The sequence below is a fragment of the Ornithorhynchus anatinus genome, chromosome 10 (assembly GCF_004115215.2).
Source record: "Ornithorhynchus anatinus isolate Pmale09 chromosome 10, mOrnAna1.pri.v4, whole genome shotgun sequence".
Lineage (NCBI taxonomy): Eukaryota > Metazoa > Chordata > Mammalia > Monotremata > Ornithorhynchidae > Ornithorhynchus > Ornithorhynchus anatinus.
In genome coordinates, this window is record NC_041737.1 from 47795696 (window position 1) to 47817584 (window position 21889).

Sequence of the window (21889 nt, forward strand, 5' to 3'; positions counted from 1 at the left end):
GTGTTTCAAAGCCACTTTTAGAAAACAGACTGTCACTATCTGACCTAAAAGTTTCTGGTTTTTGGCAAAACTGCTCACTGCTTCAGGAGCCTCGAAGGTCATGTCTATTCTAGCAAAAAATAAGGACCACAGTGACACCTCAGACTGAAGCATGCCGATGAACCCTGTCAGAATCCAGTTTCAACAATTCAATCCAGAGGGGCAGCATGGACCCCTGAAGGAGACAGAGGAAGAGCATCATTGCCAGACAACCTGGAAACAGGGGCTGGAACACTTGATCTCTCAAGAGTCCTCTCAGCTGTATGATTTTAGACTCTCTACAAGAACATATTGACTTCTCGTTAAACTCCAATGCCAAAATCACATCATACATTTCACACCACAGTGAGCCCCACGTGGGACAACCTGATAACCTTGTAGGTATCCCAGTGCTTAGAATGGTGCTTGGCACATAGTAAGCACTTAACAAATGCCATCACTATTATCAAAAAGTCTTTAGATTTAAATTGAAGCATTCAAGCATTCAGAAGTTGAATGCCCCAAATTGAACGTGCGGAGTAACAATTCCCCTTACCTTACATACATAATGTCCTAAGAGTTTCACTAGAAAGTTTGTCTCATTTGCTCTTCTCCTTTGCTTTTTAGTTCTTATTTTCTTCCTACCTGTGTATTTTGGATTTCTCCTTTGGCTATCCTCACTAATACCTCCGTTTTTCACCAAAATCCCTTCCTAAACATCAATTCTCTCTCCCATCTTTGGACATGTCAAACAGATACAAGAGACAGTTGGTTTGGATTTGAAATGAACTTTGTTGATTTTAAATTCATTTTTCTAAAGGACATTATTTTTCCAATTTATATTTTTGAAAAAATGGAAAAATCTTCTGCTAAAAATCCACAATGATCATAGAGTTATATGGGGGGAAAAACAGACTTCTTGGCATAAGCAGAACAGATACCCCTAATCAAAAACACAACATCCCTATCTTTACCTCCAAATTTCCCATCCTTATAGCCTTATCGTCCCTATCCTTTTACCCTGGTTTTTGAATTTTACAAAGCAGACTCCTATAGCCAGCTCGCAATTATTAGGGCTGAGACCTAATTTGAGGATTAAGTTGCTTAAATTCCCTTCTATGGACTTCTGCATTAGGGATCTAACAAGAAGGGAGGTTAAATCACAGCAGCTGACCAATCCTATTACCTATTGGTAGATCGGTTCAAGTGGTTAGGGAGGGAAAGGGTTAGAACTTTTGGCTAAGAGTAGATAATTGTGTTAATTCAAATATGTAGGTTGTTCCTCCCCTCCCAGCTCTCCTCTCCTTGCCACCTTCTCCAGACACAGCTACAGTAAATTCTCAATTATTTTTGTAAGCCTCTTAAGCAGGAGCAATTTATGTTTTGTTTACTATTTAGCACACCTTGGGTGAACAGAAGTATTAAGCAATCACAGTAAAAAGAGAAAAGCTAAAGAGCTTGAGAGACAAAACAGAATATGACAGTCCTAGAAAATTCCTACTTTGCCTAACAGAACTATGGGGCATAATCCAATAGTTCATTCTGGTCAAACAAGGGACTGCTAATTAAAATTTAAAACTCAGACAGCCACAAAGAGTGCCCCTGAAGGGAAATCAAGAGTCAAACTAAATACAAAGAATGACTACCGCATTAAGATGTCTAATTAACCTGTAACGATGCAAATATTATGAAATAAATTGTTCAGTATTCAACAATCAGGTGAAACTCTAAGCAAAATCAGAACTGCAAAAACAATCTGGTTTTAAAACTAGAACAACTCATGTAGTCAAAAGTCATATTTTCCAACAAAAAGGCACATAAATCTAAGAATTTTTTTCACAGATTAAACATTTAAACTTAAGAATCCATGCATGACATCAGAGTAGAAATTAAAGACATTGGCTATTTTTAGACTATATCAGAGTCATTAGATAAAAGCTACATTTAGAAATACTTCTGCTAAAAATGCAGAAAGAAAGATAGAGGAGAGGAAAGCAGGATGGGGATTTTGGACACATTAACTGGATTAGCTCTTTGTCACCCAACAAGCAAAAGGCAAAAATTATTTTAAAACCTAGGAAATACACAAATATATGGATGAATATTTAATGCAAAGTGAACTGTACTTTGATTGAATGAGCACAGGACAAACTAATGACTGAGTGAAAACTATTCAAGTATTACACTTGCATCTTAACCCTGTGCTCTCTGACTCATTAGCCATACTATATTTTGCCACCATTCAGAAGAGTTCAAATGCTATGGATTACATCCTTCCAGGCTGATGATCCCAAATGATTCAGAAGTCCATTCAGTTGGTCTGATAATCACATGGGGCGAGGAGGTTTCTGGGCACTCTGGACCCCCTCTTCCTTTTTTTTCTGCCTCCTCAACATTTGCACAATCATTAGTCACAAAGTGAGCATTAGGAGCATGCCAACTAATACAGAAGATTTTTTCCCAAGATACCTCATTACGCTTGTCCTGAATTTGATGGAGGCTGAATATAGCAGCGAAATAATTGAAACAGAATTGAAAACAAATACTATGACACTGCAATAATAGTTTAAATAAATAACATAATGCCTAGTATTATGAGAAGCAGCATAGACTGGAGGAAAGAGCATGGGCCTGGGAGTCAGAGGACCTGTGTTCTAATCCTGGCTCCGCCACTTGTCTGCTGTGTAACTTCTCTGTGCCTCAATTCCCTCAACTGAAAAATGGGGATTCGATACCTATCCTCCCTCCTAATAATAATAATGTTGGTATTTGTTAAGCGCTTACTATGTGCCGAGCACTGTTGTAAGCGCTGGGGTAAACACAGGGGAATCAGGTTGTCCCACGTGGGGCTCACAGTCTTAATCCCCATTTTACAGATGAGGTCACTGAGGCACAGAGAAGTTAGAACTTGCCCACAGTCACACAGCTAACAAGTGGCAGAGTTGGGATTCGAACTGATTGCCTCTGACTCCAAGCCCATGCTCTTGTCCAGTGAGCCACGCTGTTCTCGTATGTTTGCTGTGTGTGAGCCTTATGTGGGACCTGATTATCTGACATCTACCCCAATGCTTAGCACAGTGCCGGCACAGAGTAAGAACATAAATACCATGATTATTATTATTATTATCATTATGCCTATCAAGCCCTCATCTGTAAAGTGGGAATTCAATAGCTGGTCTCCCTCCTATTTAAACTGTGAGCCCTGTGTAGAAGGACTGCGTCTGACCTGGTTATCTTGTATCTACCTCAGTCCTTAATTCAGCGCTTGAACCAGAGTAAGTGCTTAACAAATACCACTATTATTATTAGTACGAATAATAATCAAATATTACTAAACATTATAAGATGGCCATTCATCCAGTTTTATACCAGACAGACCATATTTCAACTGTTCTTTCCCCTGTCTGGTCCTGACACAACAATGAATGTCTTTTTGTCTGGAATTTTTCTTTCGATTGTCTGGCCTCCCTCCACCTTAGCTGCTGAATTACAAGGCTCAAAATGGGTGCCAGTGTTCACTCAGAAGGGAATACGAAGGCTCTGGAACAAAATGGAGGAGGTGGTGAGACCCAGGAGTTCCCCTGGGGAAACGCTCTAGATTTGTGAGTTCCTACATGATGTCATTTTGAGGCACTGAGTGCGTGGCATAATGCAAATAACATGTACATATACGGCCAAGAGCCACCGGCCAACAGTGGCCACCCGAGTACGCTTGTTATGGGCAGGGAACTTGTCTGTTATATTGTTGTGCTGTCCTCTCCCTAGCACTTAGTACACTGCCCTGCACACACTGAGCGCTCAATAAATACAACTGATTGATTGACTATTGTATCATTTTTGTTCCTTTCATTCATCTCGTCCTTTGACCTAAAAAATCATGCTTCTAGAAATTCTGAAGTTACCTGTAACAATATGAAAATTAACAAAGGGTTTTAAGTAAGCCCGACAATATCTTCAATTTACAAGTCAGTTGCTATACTAAACGTTCAACAAATTAAGCTGGAAATTTAGTCCATTATACGATGTGTTTTTACACAAATGACAAGGTTTTTTTAGTTCTTAGCAAATAAGGTCCAGGAATGAGGAAGTCGAATATCGACGTAATAATTTCTAAATTTAATGTGAAAGGGCTCGGTTAATACCACATTTTGGGAATATTATTGGCTCACCATCTAATACCCATCAACAAAGTTCTCCTAGTGTTGTGAGGGGTGAATTCTCAGGGGAAACCACCTATATTCAAGAAGGAGTCCACCTTATGCATAGATCTTCTAAAATAATAGGTCTGTCAGTAGATAAACAAATTCCCACTGTCTGTATTCTCAACATGGCACCTTTTGCAAGCCAGAGATAACAACTGATAAACACCTGTTTTTCCGGATTTTAGAAATATTTCAACTTAAAAGCTCAAGGCCAGATCCATCAGCCTCCATTAGCCATTGTAAGCCCACTGACCACATATGACTTCATTGATTTAATAGGGAGAAAATGTGCTTAGCCTTCTTCAAGCAGAGCCATTAAGAAAGCTTCAGGACCTCTGAACCAACAATTCCTCGGCCAAAAATGAACTGTGGTCGAGTTACCTCTGAAACTTATGGCATCAATTCATAACCAATATCCTGAAGGGTCTGCAACCTAAAAGTGCTTGAACATTGGCTATTTTAAAGGAGACAGGAGTATTTTTAGTAATAAATCCAGGATAGCTTCACCAGATAAGGAGCTACAGGACAAGAACCTGAAGATCTCTTTCATGGAGAACAATTACAAATGCACGTAAAAAACTTGCCAACCACAGACGTTTTCCAGAAAAGCTCCACTATGCATACAATATTTTGACCACACCATAATTGAAGGGAAAACCCAAGAATCAGGCTAAAAGTTTCAAGAAGTTATTCATCTTGAAAGTTTCAGGATTTTTGTCTGTCTTCCGGCCCACATCATCAGCATTCATCAAAGCAAGAACAGTATGGGTAGAAGTTCTAGCAGAGAAGTCTAAGCCTCTTTTTGTTTACGCACTCTCCCAATCTGATCCTTCAATTTCCATTCTCCAAAATGAAAAACACCGTCCCTATCTCTGCCGAACTTCTCAGAATTACTGAGCACCACTACATTATTTTTTCTCTTTCCAACTGAAATTCCCACCCAATCTTCCACTTCAGAGCCTTCCTCCTTCAAAAGATAGTGATTTATGTCCTTTTCCTTCCCTTCCTCATTCTCAACCTACCCTTGCCTGAGATGCTGAGAGCAAGAACTTTGCTTCAGTTTGAGAAACACTATAGAAGGACAAACAAATGATGTAATAATAATAATAATAATAATGGAATTTGCTAAGCACTTACTATATGCCAAGATTTGTGCTGCAATGCAATCAAATCAGACATTCCTTATGTGGCACTTGATTAACTTGAATCTGCCCAAGTGCTTAGCACAATGTTTGGTACTAAATATAATAATAATAATAATGTTTACTGTTAGAGATTTATACCCCATTTTGCAGATGAGGAAAGTGAGGCAGAGAGAAGTGATTCATCCACTGTCACACAACAGGTAACTGGCAAAGCCGGGATTAGAACTCATGTCTTAAAAGGCTGATTAAAGCTTAAAAAGCTTTCTAGATGGCTCCCAAACACCTAACATGCCACAGAGACTGACTTACCCTGCAGAGAAGAGGGAGGTCTGTTGAGGTTTGGGAAAGAGTTCCTTGACAGCTCTGAGGAGGAGGAGGGAAAACTAACCCACCCATTCCCATCAACACAGCAGGGTCTTTCTACTTATTGACCCTTTGGTCACACAAGAACTAGATCTACAAAGACGTATCCCAGGGAAGGGGCAGACATGCTGAGAACGGGATCCATGAACTAGGATTAACAAGACTTCATCTTGTCTTCATGCCAAAATCTAACGTTACATTTGCCACACGTAGAGAAGAAGAGAGCAAATATTTAAATTTTCTCAAAGATTACTCTGTGCAAAAATATGTCTGCTTCACCCCTACACAGCTAACAGGTAGTTTTAATGGAAGATTTTTAAGCAAAGTGATTAATAAATAAGTGGAGAAGGAATGTGATCATTTCAAAAAGGCCAGGGATGACAAGTCAATTTGCTGAACAAAGTAAACAGTGTAAGAAAATGTAATGAATTCTTTACTTAAGTGCTCTCAAGAAGAATGAAGAAAAGCATCATAAAATGAACATTTACATGGGAAAAGAAAATGAGAATGGAAAGCACTGCCCCAACGGATATCAAAAAGATGATGAAACATCAGTGTCCCTGGGATTTTGCCCACATAACTGCAGGAAACAGCTAGAAAAGCATACAAACGATTACAGATTTAGGTTATTACCACACTCAATGGATAGAGTTAAATGCTTTAAAAATAGTTAGCATTCACATAGCTTGGAGATTAGCAGCCCCAATATCCGATCCCAGAATATGACGAATGTTCATTTCAGGAGGCATAAGGGGTAGCTAGAAGAGTTGGTCCTTTCAAATGCTCAAAATGATGTTTCAACAAAATGGTCAGAGGGCAGAAGGAGAGTCTGCATCATCATTTAAGTAACCTCACAAAAGGGGAAAAAAAGATATAAATGACCATAGAAACACTGATTTCCCAAGTTCTGTTCAGTAATTATAGCTCCTTCCTCAGGCTAACTGTAAGACTCAAATTATTCTTTGCTTATCAAGGATTACAAATACATGAGTTAGTTATGGATGGCGGGGGGGGGGAGGTGGTTCTTGAGGTAGAAAAGGATTTTTCACTCATTGCAGCTGACTGTCCAGAATATTACTGCCATCATAACTAAAAATTGGAAATCACTTTTCACAGATTCTTCAAATGGAGCCAAAAACTAAAGTATTTTCACCCAAAGTAGAGACCATACAAAGCTATAAATGGCTTAAGAAGTGAGCTTTGTAATTAAAATGTTAAAATGAGCACTTATAGCTCAGTAATGGTAGATGTCTTGAAGAGCCTCAAAAGTTAAAGAGATTCGTGGGCCAAAGGAAAAAGCAAATGAGTATATTCATGAGAGTGAAAAGATCTGCCACTAGAAAATGGCAAACAATGAAGTCCACAAATGGCCTTGTAGACTCAGAAAAGATAAGTTTCTTCTGCATATTGGTGTGATGTATACAAAACAAGGAGGTTAGGTCATGAAAAACATCCTCCCAAAGCAGAAAATGGGCAGTCAAGGCCAACCAGAAAGCTTAAAAAGATAAAGACCTAAGGGGAGAATTTCTGGTAAAGCTACTATATGCACAAACAGAAGTACTTGAAAAGTTTCTTGAAGAATCACGTAGTCTTGTATTGCCAAACGCACTTAGAACCTACTGACTAACCAGTTGATCTAAAAACCTGGGGGAGAAGGTAGTGTCTAGTCTTTGGGGAAATTCTAATGCCTACACCAAACCTGATGACTGAGACAAGGAAGAACTTCCCAAATGGCAGGTGCAAAGACACTGCTCAATAACCTCAGTCTTGGAGCTTAAGCCAACAGAAGTATTGAAAATTAGTTGCAAGATACTGCTACATGCCTCTGAAATACATCATTCTTTGAATAGTATTAAACAAAAAAAGCAAAACTTTAAACAATATTTTCCCTGAGGAATAATAGATTTTGATGGTGCTGAGTCAAAAGAATATTTGCACAAAGTTAGTTTTACTTTTTTTTAGCAAATGTCAAAAATAATGAATTTTAATATGAAGAAACTTTGGGAAAATGTTTCTAGACAAAACATGTACTACAGTCTGAGAATAAGCAAGGGGAGACAGAAATTTCAGCTTTCTAAGCCAAGTTACATCTGTGAGTTGCTTTTTGATCTTGGCTTTAGTCTCATTTTCCTCATCCATAAGATGCTCTCAGTAAAAAGTACCCTGCCTCCTAGAAATGTTGGTTAAGTTAGCTAATTAAGGACAACGAAGTACTTTTAAAATACAAGTTCCGAATTCTCAATATACAGACGACAGATAGTAATCATAATCCTTCAGCCTACCACGGATGGCAGTACGGTAGAGCGGAAATGGTATGGAACTGAAGAATCTGGAGACAAGGGTTCTAATCCCAGATCTTCTGCTAGCCTGCTGGGTAACTCTGGGCACGGCATTCCACTTGTCTGGGTTTGGTTCCTCATCTGGAAAATGGGGAGAGAAGATTCTCCCTAACTTCAGGACTGCGAGCCCCATGTGGGCCAGGGACAAAATCCGATACGATTATCTGGAATCTACCCCAATACGTGGCATACCTTAGATCCTGAATATCCTAATGACAAAACTGCCATAACAATTAAGATGCAGTATTGCCTAGTGGTTAGAGCACAGGCCTGGGCATCACAAGGACCTGGGTTCTAATCCCAGCTCTGCCACTTGTCTGCTGTGTGACCTTGGGCAAGTCACTTCTCTTTGCCTCAATTACTTCAGTTAAGCCTGTGTCCAACCTGATTGTTCTGGGTTTACTCCAGCACTCAGACACTACTTTTAAAAAGGCTATTTTAGCATTTACCACCACACCATTTTGACCCCTCAGCTTCCATTCCGCTCCCATCGTCACACTACCAACAGACCTCTGATAGGGTGCAAGTAACACTCACTCAGGGTAGGGGAAATCCTTCCTCCATGACCACCGTTCCAGCGTGGCTCAGTGGAAAGAGCACGGGCTTTGGAGTCAGGGCTCATGAGTTCGAATCCCAGCTCTGCCACTTGTCGGCTGTGTGACTGTGGGCAAGTCACTTAACTTCTCTGGGCCTCAGTTCCCTCATCTGTAAAATGGGGATTAAGATTGTGAGCCCCACGTGGGACAACCTGATTCCCCTATGTCTACCCCAGCGCTTAGAACAGTGCTCGGCACATAGTAAGCGCTTAACAAATACCAACATTATTATTATTACCTAGCAATGTACTTAGCATGCCCCTGGCCAGTTTTCCAGACGGTTGCCCACAGGCTGACAAACCTCTGATCTGAACTTCAGCTAGATCCCACCCCAGAGTCAGAAACAGATCACAAGAAACCTTTCCTAAAAATGGATTCTGTTAAGCACCTACTATGTATCAAGCATTGCAATGAGCTTTGGGATAGATACCAGTTCATCAGGATGGACACAGTCCAGTTCCACATGGGGCTCACAGTCTTAATCCCCATTTTCAGAGGAGGTAACTGAGGCCCAGAGAAGTGAAGTGCCTTGCCCAAGGTTCCACAGAAGACAAGAGGAGGAGCCGGGATCAGAACTCTCGTTCTTTGGACTCCCAGGCTCGTGCTCCATCCACTGGGCAGCGCTCGCCTCAGCGGCTTTCTGCAACTGCAGAGGTTGCACAGTAGGCTGGCCATGAGACCCCTCTAACAAGGGGCAATCGAGTGAGCGCCGTCAGGAATGGCGACAGGATGAAGCCTGGTAACAGTTGAAAAGTAAGAGCATTCAGACTGAGGAAACGGTGGCTGCATGAACAGACTCTGAGAGGAGAACTCAGTGGTTCTGGATCAAGGGTTTGGGTCCTGCCCCACTCCGCAACTCTCCCAGAGAAAACATTCTACCTCTGTAAGGCGTCAGGTGGGATGTCATGTGAACACACAGCACGGTATGATGATGTCCTATGGATTGGGAAAGGGCAGCAATTTTTTTCCCACCTCGGGGTGGCTAAATGCCTTGAGCGGGTCCTGCCTTACTCCTCCAAACAAGGTGGCAGACGGCTGATTGGTTTCTTAGGTTCCATTTCTGAGCCACCGTAAGCTCCCAGGCCCAGCCTCAGCGTCATTTTTTAAAAAATCCATGATACAGTAGATATTGTGGACGGTGGTAAACCCAAACTCTTCTATATCTGCTCTAACTCACACGGATGAATCAGTCTGGCTGAATTACTTTCCAACCACATTATTTTCCAGGACCAAAATATGCATGGGCAAAGACGGCCTTGACTACAGAAGGCAGGTGTTTTTAAAAGGAATTTCCCATAAAAAATTCTACTTTCTGCCCAAATCCTCACAAGGAAAAATGAACGCGCTTCAGGCTTAAAAACAATTGTTAACGATAAGAACTGCAACACTTGAAAACTTTGTTTTATGTGTGATTTCATAACAAGACTTTTGACAGACCAGAAAGTAGTTCTCCCGCACTGTAAAATCATACAAGTTTCAACAAATTTTAGTTGAATAGTCCAGTTTCCTAGAAGAGGCTAAGAAACTAAATTTCAAAAGACCCATTTTGAACAAACCCTTTGTTGGAAGTCATATATTAAATAACACACCTCAAAAAAAAATTTTTTTAAAGCCTCCAATGTGAATTAAAATCCACTCGGTTTTCAATCTTAAGGCTCTTCTAAACAGATGTCCGCTGCTTTTCATACCTATTTATATAGCTCTTTCAAAGTGTGGTACTGATACTTGGTGCAGTTAAACATCTGGTGCTGTTTTCATTATACACATCGTTTGGGAGAAGTTTATAAATTGGGTGATGGTTCACCATAATTGAGATTTAAATGACTGAGAGCTGAGTGTCACCCTTCCCGGTTTCTTTCCACCTGAGATCGAGGGGCTTTGTTTTGCTTTGTTTTGTTTTTAAAATCAGTTCCTGTCATCGTACCCTTAGGATACTCTGTCATTTTTATGAGTTCTTCCAATCCATTAAAAAGTATCTTCTTTCCCAGTGACAAATTTTGCAATTAGTCCACAGTCTGGCTGTAGGATATTGGGTTGTTGGAGGGTTTTTTTATTTTTAAGCAGAAAAATCACACAGACTGAGTGGCACAGCTGGCTGATATTAAAACTTTAGGTTTTATTTATCTATTTATTTACATTAATGTCTGTCACCCCCTTCAGACTGTAAGTTCATTGTGGGCAGGAATGTGTCTGTTGTTACACTGTACTCTCCCAAGTGCTTAGTACAGTGCTTGCAGACAGTAAGAGTGCAATAAATACGACTGAATGACCTGAATGAATAGGTTTAAGGTCCATCTTGGAAACACCATCAAGTGTGAGACCTTGAGCACCCAATCTTTTGATGGTTTAGTTTTCCCATCTACCAAGCAATTCCTACATTCCTCATCAAAAGATTATAAAAACCAGTTACTATGCTCAACTCTGCCTCAACGTAAGGTTGCGTAGGGTGAAGTACTGGAAGCACGCAGCAACTACCACTCTTTTCTAGTCCCTGATATCTCTGTCCCACCCGTTCCCATGTTCTTGGATTTACGGGAGAATCCCAAGGGATCAAAACAGGGGGGCAATCCAGCTGGAGAACTGTGAGGAATTCTGAGCTCCATGGAAGAAAAATATCAAGATAATTATATCCGCCACCTCCATCCAATTCCAAATTACTCTCCAAAGTGAAAGGGAAGAGAGCTGTAACTTGCCCGAAGAAGCTAGAGCACTGGAATTCATCACTGAATGGTTTTCTTTGAGTCCAGAGGTGAACAAAGACCCTTGGCATTTAAATTGTTCCATTTTGATGTACACGTTAGTACTTTGTTTCAGCTGGGAGAGGGGTGCCCCTCCTTTTTTATGGTATTTGTTCATCTGTTAACCAGTTGGTTAATTTGCTTACTATGTGTATCAAGCCCTATTCTAAGGGCTAGGATAGATACAAATCAATCGGGTCGGACACAGTCCCCATCCCACACGGGGCTCACAGTCTAAGAAAGAGGGAGAAGAGGTATTGCATCCCCATTTTAGAGTCTGTAAAAAGCAAAGGCTTAGAGAAGCAGCTTGGCTCAGTGGAAAGAGCACGGGCTTGGGAGTCAGAGGTCATGAGTTCGAATCTCGGCTCTGCCACTTGTCAGCTGTGTGACTGTGGGCAAGTCACTTCACTTCTCTGTGCCTCAGTTACCTCATCTGTAAAATGGGGATTAACTGTGAGCCTCACGTGGGACAACCTGATGACTCTGTATCTCCCCCAGCGCTTAGAACAGTGCTCGGCACATAGTAAGCGCTTAACAAATACCAACATTATTATTATTCTTGAAGACGAGGATACACGGAGGCATCAGAATAGAGGGAGAGGCCCATCAGCACTGCAAGGATCGATCCTTACTTGTAAACAATGTGAGTAAGTGGGTGAGAGGGTCGACAGATAAGGATCTGTCTTTTCGGTCCCACTGGCAGGCCTGGATTGAGCTTCACCAACTATAGCATCGCCTTCAAAATGAGGAGTAGCGACACATACCATACACGCCAGAAACCTAATTTTTCATGCCACCAGATCATTGACAGTGGTGAAAAATTACGAGCTGGCTTATGCTAGATAGGAGAAGTCAGGCAAGCTCTTTCCCAGAGTAAAGCTTTGCATAAGCCAGGCTCAGTCCTCAGGATCAAAATCCAATAGGCCATTAGGTTGGATCACACTGGACTCCCCCCCCCCCAAAAAAAACAGCTGGACAGAAACAAGGGGGCTCAGATCTCTTTCTCCAGCTTTGGGGGTTAACCTGACATTCCTATGTATGGCTTTTGGTATCTGGCTCCAGTAAATCACTCAGATTCTCCCCTACCATCCAAGATTTTCCATGAGAATCAAACAAAAAAAGAAATAGAATCAGGAGAATAAAATTCTCTTTAGGCTCGCTGCCTGATTCTTTGTAGGGCTTGGGCAGATGGGTTGGTGTTTATTTTGGGGTTTGATATAGATTCCCTAGAACAGAGGCTGGTTGCCATCCCCCAACTGAGTATATAGTAACATACTGCTGGAAAGAACCTTACACTCATCTAATCTTGCCAGGGGACTACTTCATAAGAACGATGAGTTTCTATCTACAAGTTCGCTCGGGCTACTGAGACTATGAACCTAAGCAACCTCACATACAAGCACAACAGAAGGCCCTCAGAAATGCAGTCAGGGGCTCATTCTGATTTCCCCTTGGCCCATGGAGTCCTGAACATTAATACAATCTTACCTGAGCCAGGTCCTTGCACTGGATTTTCAGAGGCACCAAAGACCAGGGTGCATGGTTGCCATTGTCCCATTAGGTTTGAGACTTTTTCTCCTAGCAAACGCCGCCTGGGCGGGCAACAGTTTCCCTCATCCCTGTGATAAGGAAGTTAAGATGGGAGCAGGAAGCTCTGACTCCCTCATCTTCTGAGGTGACAAACGGCCTCTGAAACGGCATGAAAAGTAAAACTGGACTGAGGAAGGGGTGAGGCTGCTTGGGGATCCAGTTGCAGACCCCCTGCCTGGAATCCAGAGGCAGTACTAGATTAGTTGAAGTTTCCTTCCAGAGCTCTGTTACCATACACTAGCAACTTTAGGAGAGCTTCCTCAAATCCAGCCTCTGTTCTAGGTAATCTATATCAAACCCCCAAACTAAACACCAACCCACCTGCCCAAGCCCTCAAAAGAATCAGGGAGTAGGCCTAAAGAGACTTTTACTTTCCTGCTTCTCCAATTTCTTTTCTGTCTGATTCTCTTGGAAATCTGTTTGGTAGGGGAAAGTGCAGATACCAATAGATTTATGTAGGAATGGCCAGTAAGAATATATATATGGGCAGAGGAAATGTTTAAATTTCATGGACCGAAAATGATTTTGTTGCTGGCAAAGATTTCTGAAAACTAACTCAGCTCACTGTGGTCAGAAACGTGTCTACCAACTCGATTTAATTATACTCTCCCAGGCAGCTTAATACAGTGTGCTGCACACAGCAAGAATATGATCGATCGATTGATTTAACAGGGCTAATCTGAGTACATATTCATGTCCAGGGTATGTTCATCTCCCCATTAAACTGTAAGTAACTTTAGCGCTAAACCTACAACGTAAACCCTCTAAACCTCATAGAACTAGAAAAGGACCAGGAACACTAAGGCCATTAATAAATGCTTGATGAAGATTATTACAAAAGATTGCCTACCTTGAAATGTCATACCTAAGAAACAACTTGTCTGCCTGGAAGATGCATTTTCAACATAAATAATGTCGGAAATATGTGTTTTATTTGCTTATAGACAGTTTTGTTTTCCAAACAAAATGCTTACCTCAGAACAAATGTTTGCTTTTCCTACAAACACTTGTTTGACCAACAAATGTGGTGAAACAAACACTGCCTGACTTTTGAATAGATAGACAGACACATGTTTTGGTAACAGTTCCACAAGCCAGCTTCTGCTGCGTCATAGTCTCCTCTCTCCCTGCCCTGGCTTAGGCCCGCATAGCTCCTCAAAGTTCATTAATTCTAGGTCCTGCTTCCCAGCGGCAGTATTGGTAAAAAAAAAAAAACAACAAACTTTGAGTTCTGACTAAACAAATCACCCCAACTTGCCACCTTTCAGGACACTTCTCTGCAAGTCATTTTTTCATTCGGTGCCTAGTCTTCTAATGCTTCATTTTCCCCTGTAGACATGGCTCCTGGACGGAGTCACCCTGATGTCCATAATCAATTCGTAGTACTTGGTAAGTTACTACTGAACTAAGATCTTGGGATAGTTGTTATTCTTATTAATACGATGCTTATCAAGTATTTACTATGAATCAAGCACGGTTCTAAGTGCTGGAGTAGATACACGTCAATTAGGTCAGACATGGTCCCTATCCCGTGGAGAGCTCGCAGCCAGAGTAGAAGGGAGAACAGGTATCGAATCTCCATTTTACAGATGAGGAAACTGAGGCAGAGAGAAGTCAAGCGACTTGCCCAAGGTCACACATGGCAGGCAATTGGCAGGGCCGAGATGAGCAACCAGGTCCTCTGACTCCCAAGCCCAGTGCTTATCCCACTAGACCACGCTACTTAAAGCAAAGCACACATTTCCTGCCCTCAAGGAGTTTACAATCTATCCATTTCCACTTCCTACCTGTAAATTACTCCAGTGTCTGTCTCCAGACTGCAAGTTCCTTAAGGAGCTGGATCATGTCTACTGACCGTATTGCACGCTTCCTCTAGACTGTAGGCTTCTCCTCTAGAACTCTAGCTCATTGTGGTCAGGGAACACCAACTCCCAACTCTATTGTAGTGTACTATCCCAAGAGCTTAATACAGTGCTCTGCACACAGTAAGCGCTCAATAAATAGGGTTGGTTAATTCCAAGTTCTCGGTACAGTGTTCTTCACGTGGTAGGCACTCAGTAAACATTACTGAGAAGCACATGGCTCAGTGGAAAGAGCCCGGGCTTGGGAGTCAGAGGTCACAGGATCGAATCCGGGCTCTGCCACTTGTCAGCTGTGGGCAAGTCACTTCACTTCTCTGTGCCTCAGTTACCTCATCTGTAAAATGGGGATTAAGACTGTGAACCTCACGTGGGACAAGCTGATTACCCTTTATCTACCCCAGTGCTTAGAACTGTGCTCTGCACAGAGTAAGCGCTTAACAAATACCAACATTATTATTATTATTACTGATTACTACTTTCTCTTAAGTCATTGTTCTTCCTCCCAGTTCCACGATTTACAAATACATTTTCTCCCTGCCTCCCACAATAGAATGCCATTTTCTGTCGGCTGTGTAACTTTAGGCAAGTCATCTAACTTCTCTGTACCTCAGTCCCTTCATCTGTAAAATGGGGAATTAAAACTGTGAGCCCCATGTGGGAAAGGGACTGCATCCACCTGATTATCTGGTATCTACCCCAGAACTTAGTACATCGCCTGGCCCCTAACAAATACCATTTTTTAAAAAGACAGAAAATGGGGGGGAGGTGAAGCTTCTACTGCACGCTTCCGAGCACTTAACACTCAGTAGGCGTTCAACAAATACCAATGAATAATCGAAGGGACTGGAAGCAGGAGACTTGAAAGTAAGGCATAATCTTAACCTGGCCTCTTCCTTGAAACTCAAATTTCAATTCTGACCGCTAAATGAAGAGAACTAGATTGTTCTCTTACGAGCAGGCAGGAATGTTCCTTGCGCCCCACTCTATGTAACAGTTGCCTCCTGACCTCTACCCCAGGACAGGGGAGCATCTGTGATGTCAAGCGTTCCTAAAGCTATTCAAGCCAGGAACTACTCAAATAGCCTTGGAGAGCTTTCAAGGTAAAATTCTTGTTCCTCATTTCCGCACCGATCGCCATTCCAACGGTTCTGGGCAGACCACACAATTAAAATTTCTCTGAAACCTGGTAGCTTTAAAATCACATATAATTATCAATCGATTCAATCTATCCATTTCTGCCTCACCCCTGATATTGATGATATCGATTGGGTGTTCAGAGTAAGCGCGTGGGAGAGTATCTATTTATTTAGAGTAAAAATAATGGTATTTGTTAAGCGCTTACTATGTGTCAAGCACTATTCTAAGCGCTGGGGTAGATCCAAGATAATCAAGTTATCCCACGTGGGGCTCCAAGTCTTAATCCCCATTTCACAGATGAGGGAACCGAGCCCCAGAGTAGTGAAGTGACTTGCCTAAGGTTGCACAGCAGCCAAGAGGCAGAGGCGGCATTAGAACCCACGTCCTCTGACTCCCAAGCCCGGGCTTTTGCCTCTAAGCCACAATACTTCTCGTTATACTGATGCCTGTTTACTTGTTTCGATGTGTGTCTCCCCGCCTCTACATTGTAAGCCAGTTGTGAGTGGGGATTGTCTCTCTTGCTGTATTATACTTTCCAAGCGTTTAGTACAATGCTCTGCACAGAGTAAGCACTCAAGAAATACAACTGAATGAATGAATACAGGACAAGGGTTGGCAGACATACTCCCTGCCCACGTAGGTTTATAGTCTGGAAGGGGAGAGAGAGGTTAAGACAAACATCAGAGGAGAAGCAGCGTGGCTCCATGGAAAGAGCCTGAGCTTGGGAGTCAGAGGTCATGGGTTCTAATCCCAGCTCTACCACGTGTCAGCTGGGTGACTTTGGGCAAGTCACTTCACTTCTCTGTGCCCCAGTTACCTCATCTGTAAAATGGGGATGAAGACTGTGAGCCCCACGTGGGACAACCTGATTCATTCATTCAATAGTATTTATTGAGCACTTACTATGTGTAGAGCACTGTACTAAGTGCTTGGAATGTACAATTCGGCAACAGATAGAGACAATTCCTGCCCATTGACGGGCTCACCTTGTATCCCCACCCCCAGCGCTTAGACCAGTGCTTCGCATATAGTAAGCGCTTGACAAAGGCCATCATTATTATTATTCTCTGTGCCTCAGTTCCCTCCTCTGTAAAGTGGGGATGAAGACTGGGAGCCCCACGTGGGACAACCTAATCATTTTGTAATCCCCGCCCGCGCTTAAGACAGTGCTTTGCACATAACGCTTAACAAATGCCATCATCATCATTATTATTATTCTCTGTGCCTCATTTCCCTCCTCTGTAAAGTGGGGATGAAGACTGGGAGCCCCACGTGGGACAACCTAATCATTTTGTAATCCCCGCCCGCGCTTAAGACAGTGCTTTGCACATAACGCTTAACAAATGCCATCATCATCATTATTATTATTCTCTGTGCCTCATTTCCCTCCTCTGTAAAGTGGGGATGAAGACTGGGAGCCCCACGTGGGACAACCTCATCACCCTGTATCCCCCCCTCCAGCGCTTGGAGCAGCACATAGTAAGCGCTTAACAAATGCCATCATGATTATTATTATTATTCTCTGGGCCTCAGTGACCAAGTACCATCACCATCATTATTATTATTCTCTGTGCCTCAGTTCCCTCCTCTGTCAAGTGGGGATGAAGACTGGGGGCCCCACGTGGGACAACCTCATCACCCTGTATCCCCCCCCCTCCGGGGCTGGGAGCGGCACACAGTAAGCGTTTAACAAATGCCATCATTTTATTATTAATAAAGACCGACTGGAAGTGCGGCGTTTCCATGGGGGGGGCGGGGGCCTGACGCCGCTCCCTCCCCCCTCACCTGCGCGCTGGCCGGCAGGGCCCACGGCCCTACGGCCGCCCGCGCCGCCCCCCTCCCCCCCCAGCCCCGGGGGCACGTGACTCGACACGCGCCGGGCGCACGCGGGTCCCAGCAAAACAAAAACAGAGGCCGCCGGGGCGCGCGCGCGCGCGCGCGCGAGGGGGGGTGCGCATGCGCGCCGGCGCCCGCGCGCTCCCCCCCCCCCCCTGGCGCGCGCCGCCCGGCCGGGTCTCGCGGCGGCCGCCCCGGGCAGGCGGAGGGAGGGAGGCCCCTCCCCCCCTCCCTCCTTCCCTCCCCCCTCCCTCCCTCCTTCCCTCCCCTCAGCCGTCGTCCATGGACGGGAGGGGGCGACCCGCTGTTTACAGCCCAACCCCGCCCGCCGCCTCTCGCTCTGCCGGGAATTGAGGGAGGGGCCTCGGCCCGCCGGGACCCCGCCCGGAAACTCTCACCGGGGAACGCCCCCCCCCCCCCCCAGCCCCTCCGAGCTCCGACCTGAGGCGCCGGGCCCTCACACCCGCCGCCCGGGGGCCTGAGCCGCCAGGACCCCCGCGCCTCAGGGCCACGCAGCCACCCTCCCCTTTGGGGGACCCCAACCCGGCCCCCGCCCCCGCATCCTTCCTCTCTTAGAGCCGATCAATCATCGATAATCCCCCCCACCACCACCACCACCACCCTCAGAGGCCCGGACACCTGCTGCCGCCTAACTCGCGCCCCTTCCCCTCCAGGACCCGCCGCCCCCCGACCTCCAAACCCTGGAAACGAGCTCCCTCCAAACCCCAGGGGGCTTCCGAGAGGAGGAGGGCTGGTCCTTGGGGAGGCAGAAAAGGGGGTTTCTCCTCCTTAAACCTCACGGGACCCCCTTCCCCCCACGTGGGACAACCCGATCACCTTCTATCCGCCCCCCCAGCGCTTAGAACAGTGCTTTGCACATACCGCTTACTCTGCCCCTTGTCAGCTGTGCGACTGTGGGCAAGTCACTTCTCTGGGCCTCAGTTCCCTCGTCTGTAAAATGGGGATGAAGACTGGGAGCCTCACGTGGGACCACCTCATTCCCCTGTGTCTCCCCCAGCGCTTAGAACAGTGCTTTGCACATAGAAAGCGCTTAAATACTCTGCCCCTTGTCAGATGTGCGACTGTGGGCAAGTCACTTCTCTGGGCCTCAGTTCCCTCATCTGTAAAATGGGGATGAAGACTGAGCCTCACGTGGGACCACCCGATCACCTTGTATCCCCCCCAGCGCTTAGAACAGTGCTTTGCACATAGAAAGCGCTTAAATACTCTGCCCCTTGTCAGCTGTGCGACTGTGGGCAAGTCACTTCTCTGGGCCTCAGTTCCCTCATCTGTTATATGGGGAGGAAGACTGTGAGCCTCACATGGGTCCACCTCATTCCCCTGTGTCTCCCCCAGCGCTTAGAACAGTGCTCTGCACGTAGTAAGCACTTAACCAATACCAACATTATTATTAAATATATTAATTACCACATTTTTAATTTCCCCTTTTCGCCCAGGGATTTGGGTCGGAGGTTCTGGAAAGGGGTCAGCTCCTCCTTCCCCCACCCCCCCATCCCACCTCCCCTTCATTTTTGGTGGCAGCCAGAGGGGTGGGAGAAAAAGGCAATAGTTATCTACGTTCGGGATGTTGTGCTCCACGGGGTGGAGAAGAGGTGGGAATCTCGAAATGGAAACAGCCCTCCCACCCCCCTTCCACCCCCCCCACCCTCCTCCTCCTCCTCTTCTGTTTACCTCAAGTTTGAATTTTATCTGCGCAACATTAGCTGGAATGCGGACATTGAAAAAAACACACACACACACACACTCAGCCCAGCAGAGCCATGTGGCATCCAGCCACCTCAAAAGGGGGCAAAAGAAGGGAGACCCCCCCAAAAAAAGGAAAGAGAGGGGCGGGGGGGGGGGAAAAAGCCCTATTCGCTTAGCAACACAAACATGGCGAAATCGTTTCTCTATTCCTATTTAAATGCCACCCATCCCACCTTCCTTCCGTCGCTTCCCTTTAGACCCCCAATCCCGGGAGTTTCAGACCCCATCCGGAAAGGAGAGAAAGAAGCCCGGGGAGCTGGAGAAGGGAAGGGAAGGAAAAAAGGAGGGAAAGGGGAGGAAAGAATGAACTGCCCCGCAAAAATATTCCCCAGGAACAGTTAAACCCATCCGTCACGCCGAGAAAAGACGCCTTTCTGACATCTAAAAATGACACCAATTAATCCTAAATCCAGAAGCACCAAATCTCTCCCTTCAAGTCCTTTTTGACCAGCTTTTACTACTATAAATAACTTACCTTGGGGTGAGCCAGAGGCTGCTGAAATCCGTCTCCCTCTGCTTCTCTCGGAGCAAAGTGGGGGTGGCGGGAGGATGGGGGGGGGGAGGGAGAGGAGAGGAAAAAAAGATGCGCATTTTTATTTGTAGATCATAGTCTCGTTCCAGAATTTCCTTCGGAGGATGGCGGTGAATGATGGTGACCCTTGGAGACAGGTGCAGTCCTAGCTGGGGCTGATGGATAAAAAGTTGGTCTCTCCCCTGGTCGGAGGGGGTTTGCGGAGAGGAGGTGGAGGAGGAGGAGGAGGAGGAGGAGGAGGAGGAGGAGGAGGAGGGAGAAGGGGAGGACCCCTTCTCCTCCCCGCCCCCCCACCATCGCCCCTCTCCTCCTTCTCCCAGGCGGCTCTGTGTGGGTTCGTCTGCAGGGGAGGTGGCGTACTTTCTCTTCCTCCCACCTCCTCTCACTCACTTGTTTTTGTAGCCCCGGGCTCCCCTAATGCTTTCCTCTCCACAATGTTGTTTCATTATATCATGTCCATCATGTGACACCGACAGGCCTCTCTATGGAAACTTCAAGGGGACTCCCACGTGACTCTGCAGCAGCAGCAGCAGCAGCAGCAGCCCCAACGTTTAGTGTCCCCACCGACACCCTCCCTCCCCCACCAACCCCCCTCTCAGCATCCCCAAGGGGCTTCCGTGCTCCGTACGAAGAAAGGCAAGCCAGGCGGCAGCAAGAAGCAAGACCCGACGGTCCAAAAAAGAAAAAAGAAAGAAGAAAAAAAGAAAAGTAGCTCTCTTTCATTTCACTGCCAACTGAGAGAACGAGTTTCCTGAAAACCTTCCCGCGACCAGAAAGCCCACACACTGCAAAAGTGACATCTTGTTCCCTCTTTTCTTCCCCAGAAGTAGCGAGTTCCCCATCTAACGGGGCTTTATTTTTACATTGCAAAGAGGATGGGCTTTTAACCGTCCCTCTGCCAACTTCATCCGATCTGTCGCCGAACGGGGCGAGAATAAGAGTTGTGATAAACAGTGGGGCCGGGCGCTTTCTGCTTGTTACGTCATAAACAGCGGTCGCATCCGCCTGAAAGATTTCTGGAATTTCGATTTCTGGAATTTCGACTTCTCCTGTAACTTGGGCTTGGTGATGCGGGAGCCGAAAGGCAATGCAGTTTTCTCTTCCGCAGCTATATTAGGGCTTGTTGCTGACAACAGTAAAAACTTGTTTGTGTCAGGAAGCCACTACGTAGCTTTGACCTGGAAGGTACCGACTGAAAGCGAAGTGTCATTTTATTTTAAAAAAAACAAAACCTACCTGGCCACCCAGCTGGTCATTCAAATAAATGCGAGGGGATTAAGGATGTGAAATGCTTTGAGTGCGTTTGAAAATTAAAAGACCGAGTATTGGCAATAGAACATCAAGGCACACGCTGTCTTGGAGTCAGATTCTGTGCTTGAAGGAAAGTTAGTAATTTTCGAGAAGCAATCCAGGTTCTCTTCTTTCTGACAGACGTATCTGGGAGTTTTTACTTCTGAGCCGAAATGAGCATAAGGTCGAGTCAAACTTGGGGTGGGCTTGCGGATGTTGAGAGGAAAGAGGAAACCACTAATCAAGGGGGATTTTAGTCCCCATCCATCCTCGCAGAGCACGTTTAGTTTCACAAGCGATCTCTACTGCCGAATCTCAGCCTGGGTTTTCATTTTTATTTATTTTGTTTTGTTTTCCTCTCTTTCACACACGTGGGGTTAAAAAGAAACCTGTTGTGGATTGGTGCGATTCCAACCTCTGCACCTCGGAAGGACTTCTCTTTTAACCTTGGAATTACTCCTGCGGCGCCCTATA

At 44.9% G+C, this 21889-nt stretch overlaps 1 protein-coding gene across 10 annotated transcripts in view; it reads right to left on the minus strand.

The window, feature by feature from the left end:
• The window catches only part of TSGA13 (testis specific 13), a 235058-nt gene extending 214698 nt beyond the window's left edge, over positions 1-20360 (minus strand). For all 10 annotated transcript variants that reach the window (XM_039913212.1, XM_039913211.1, XM_039913210.1 and 7 more), the window contains exon 1: positions 20069-20360. The gene's annotated coding sequence lies outside the window, so the exon portion shown is untranslated. The remainder of the gene's footprint in view (positions 1-20068) is intronic.
• Between the last annotated feature and the right edge of the window lie 1529 nt (positions 20361-21889).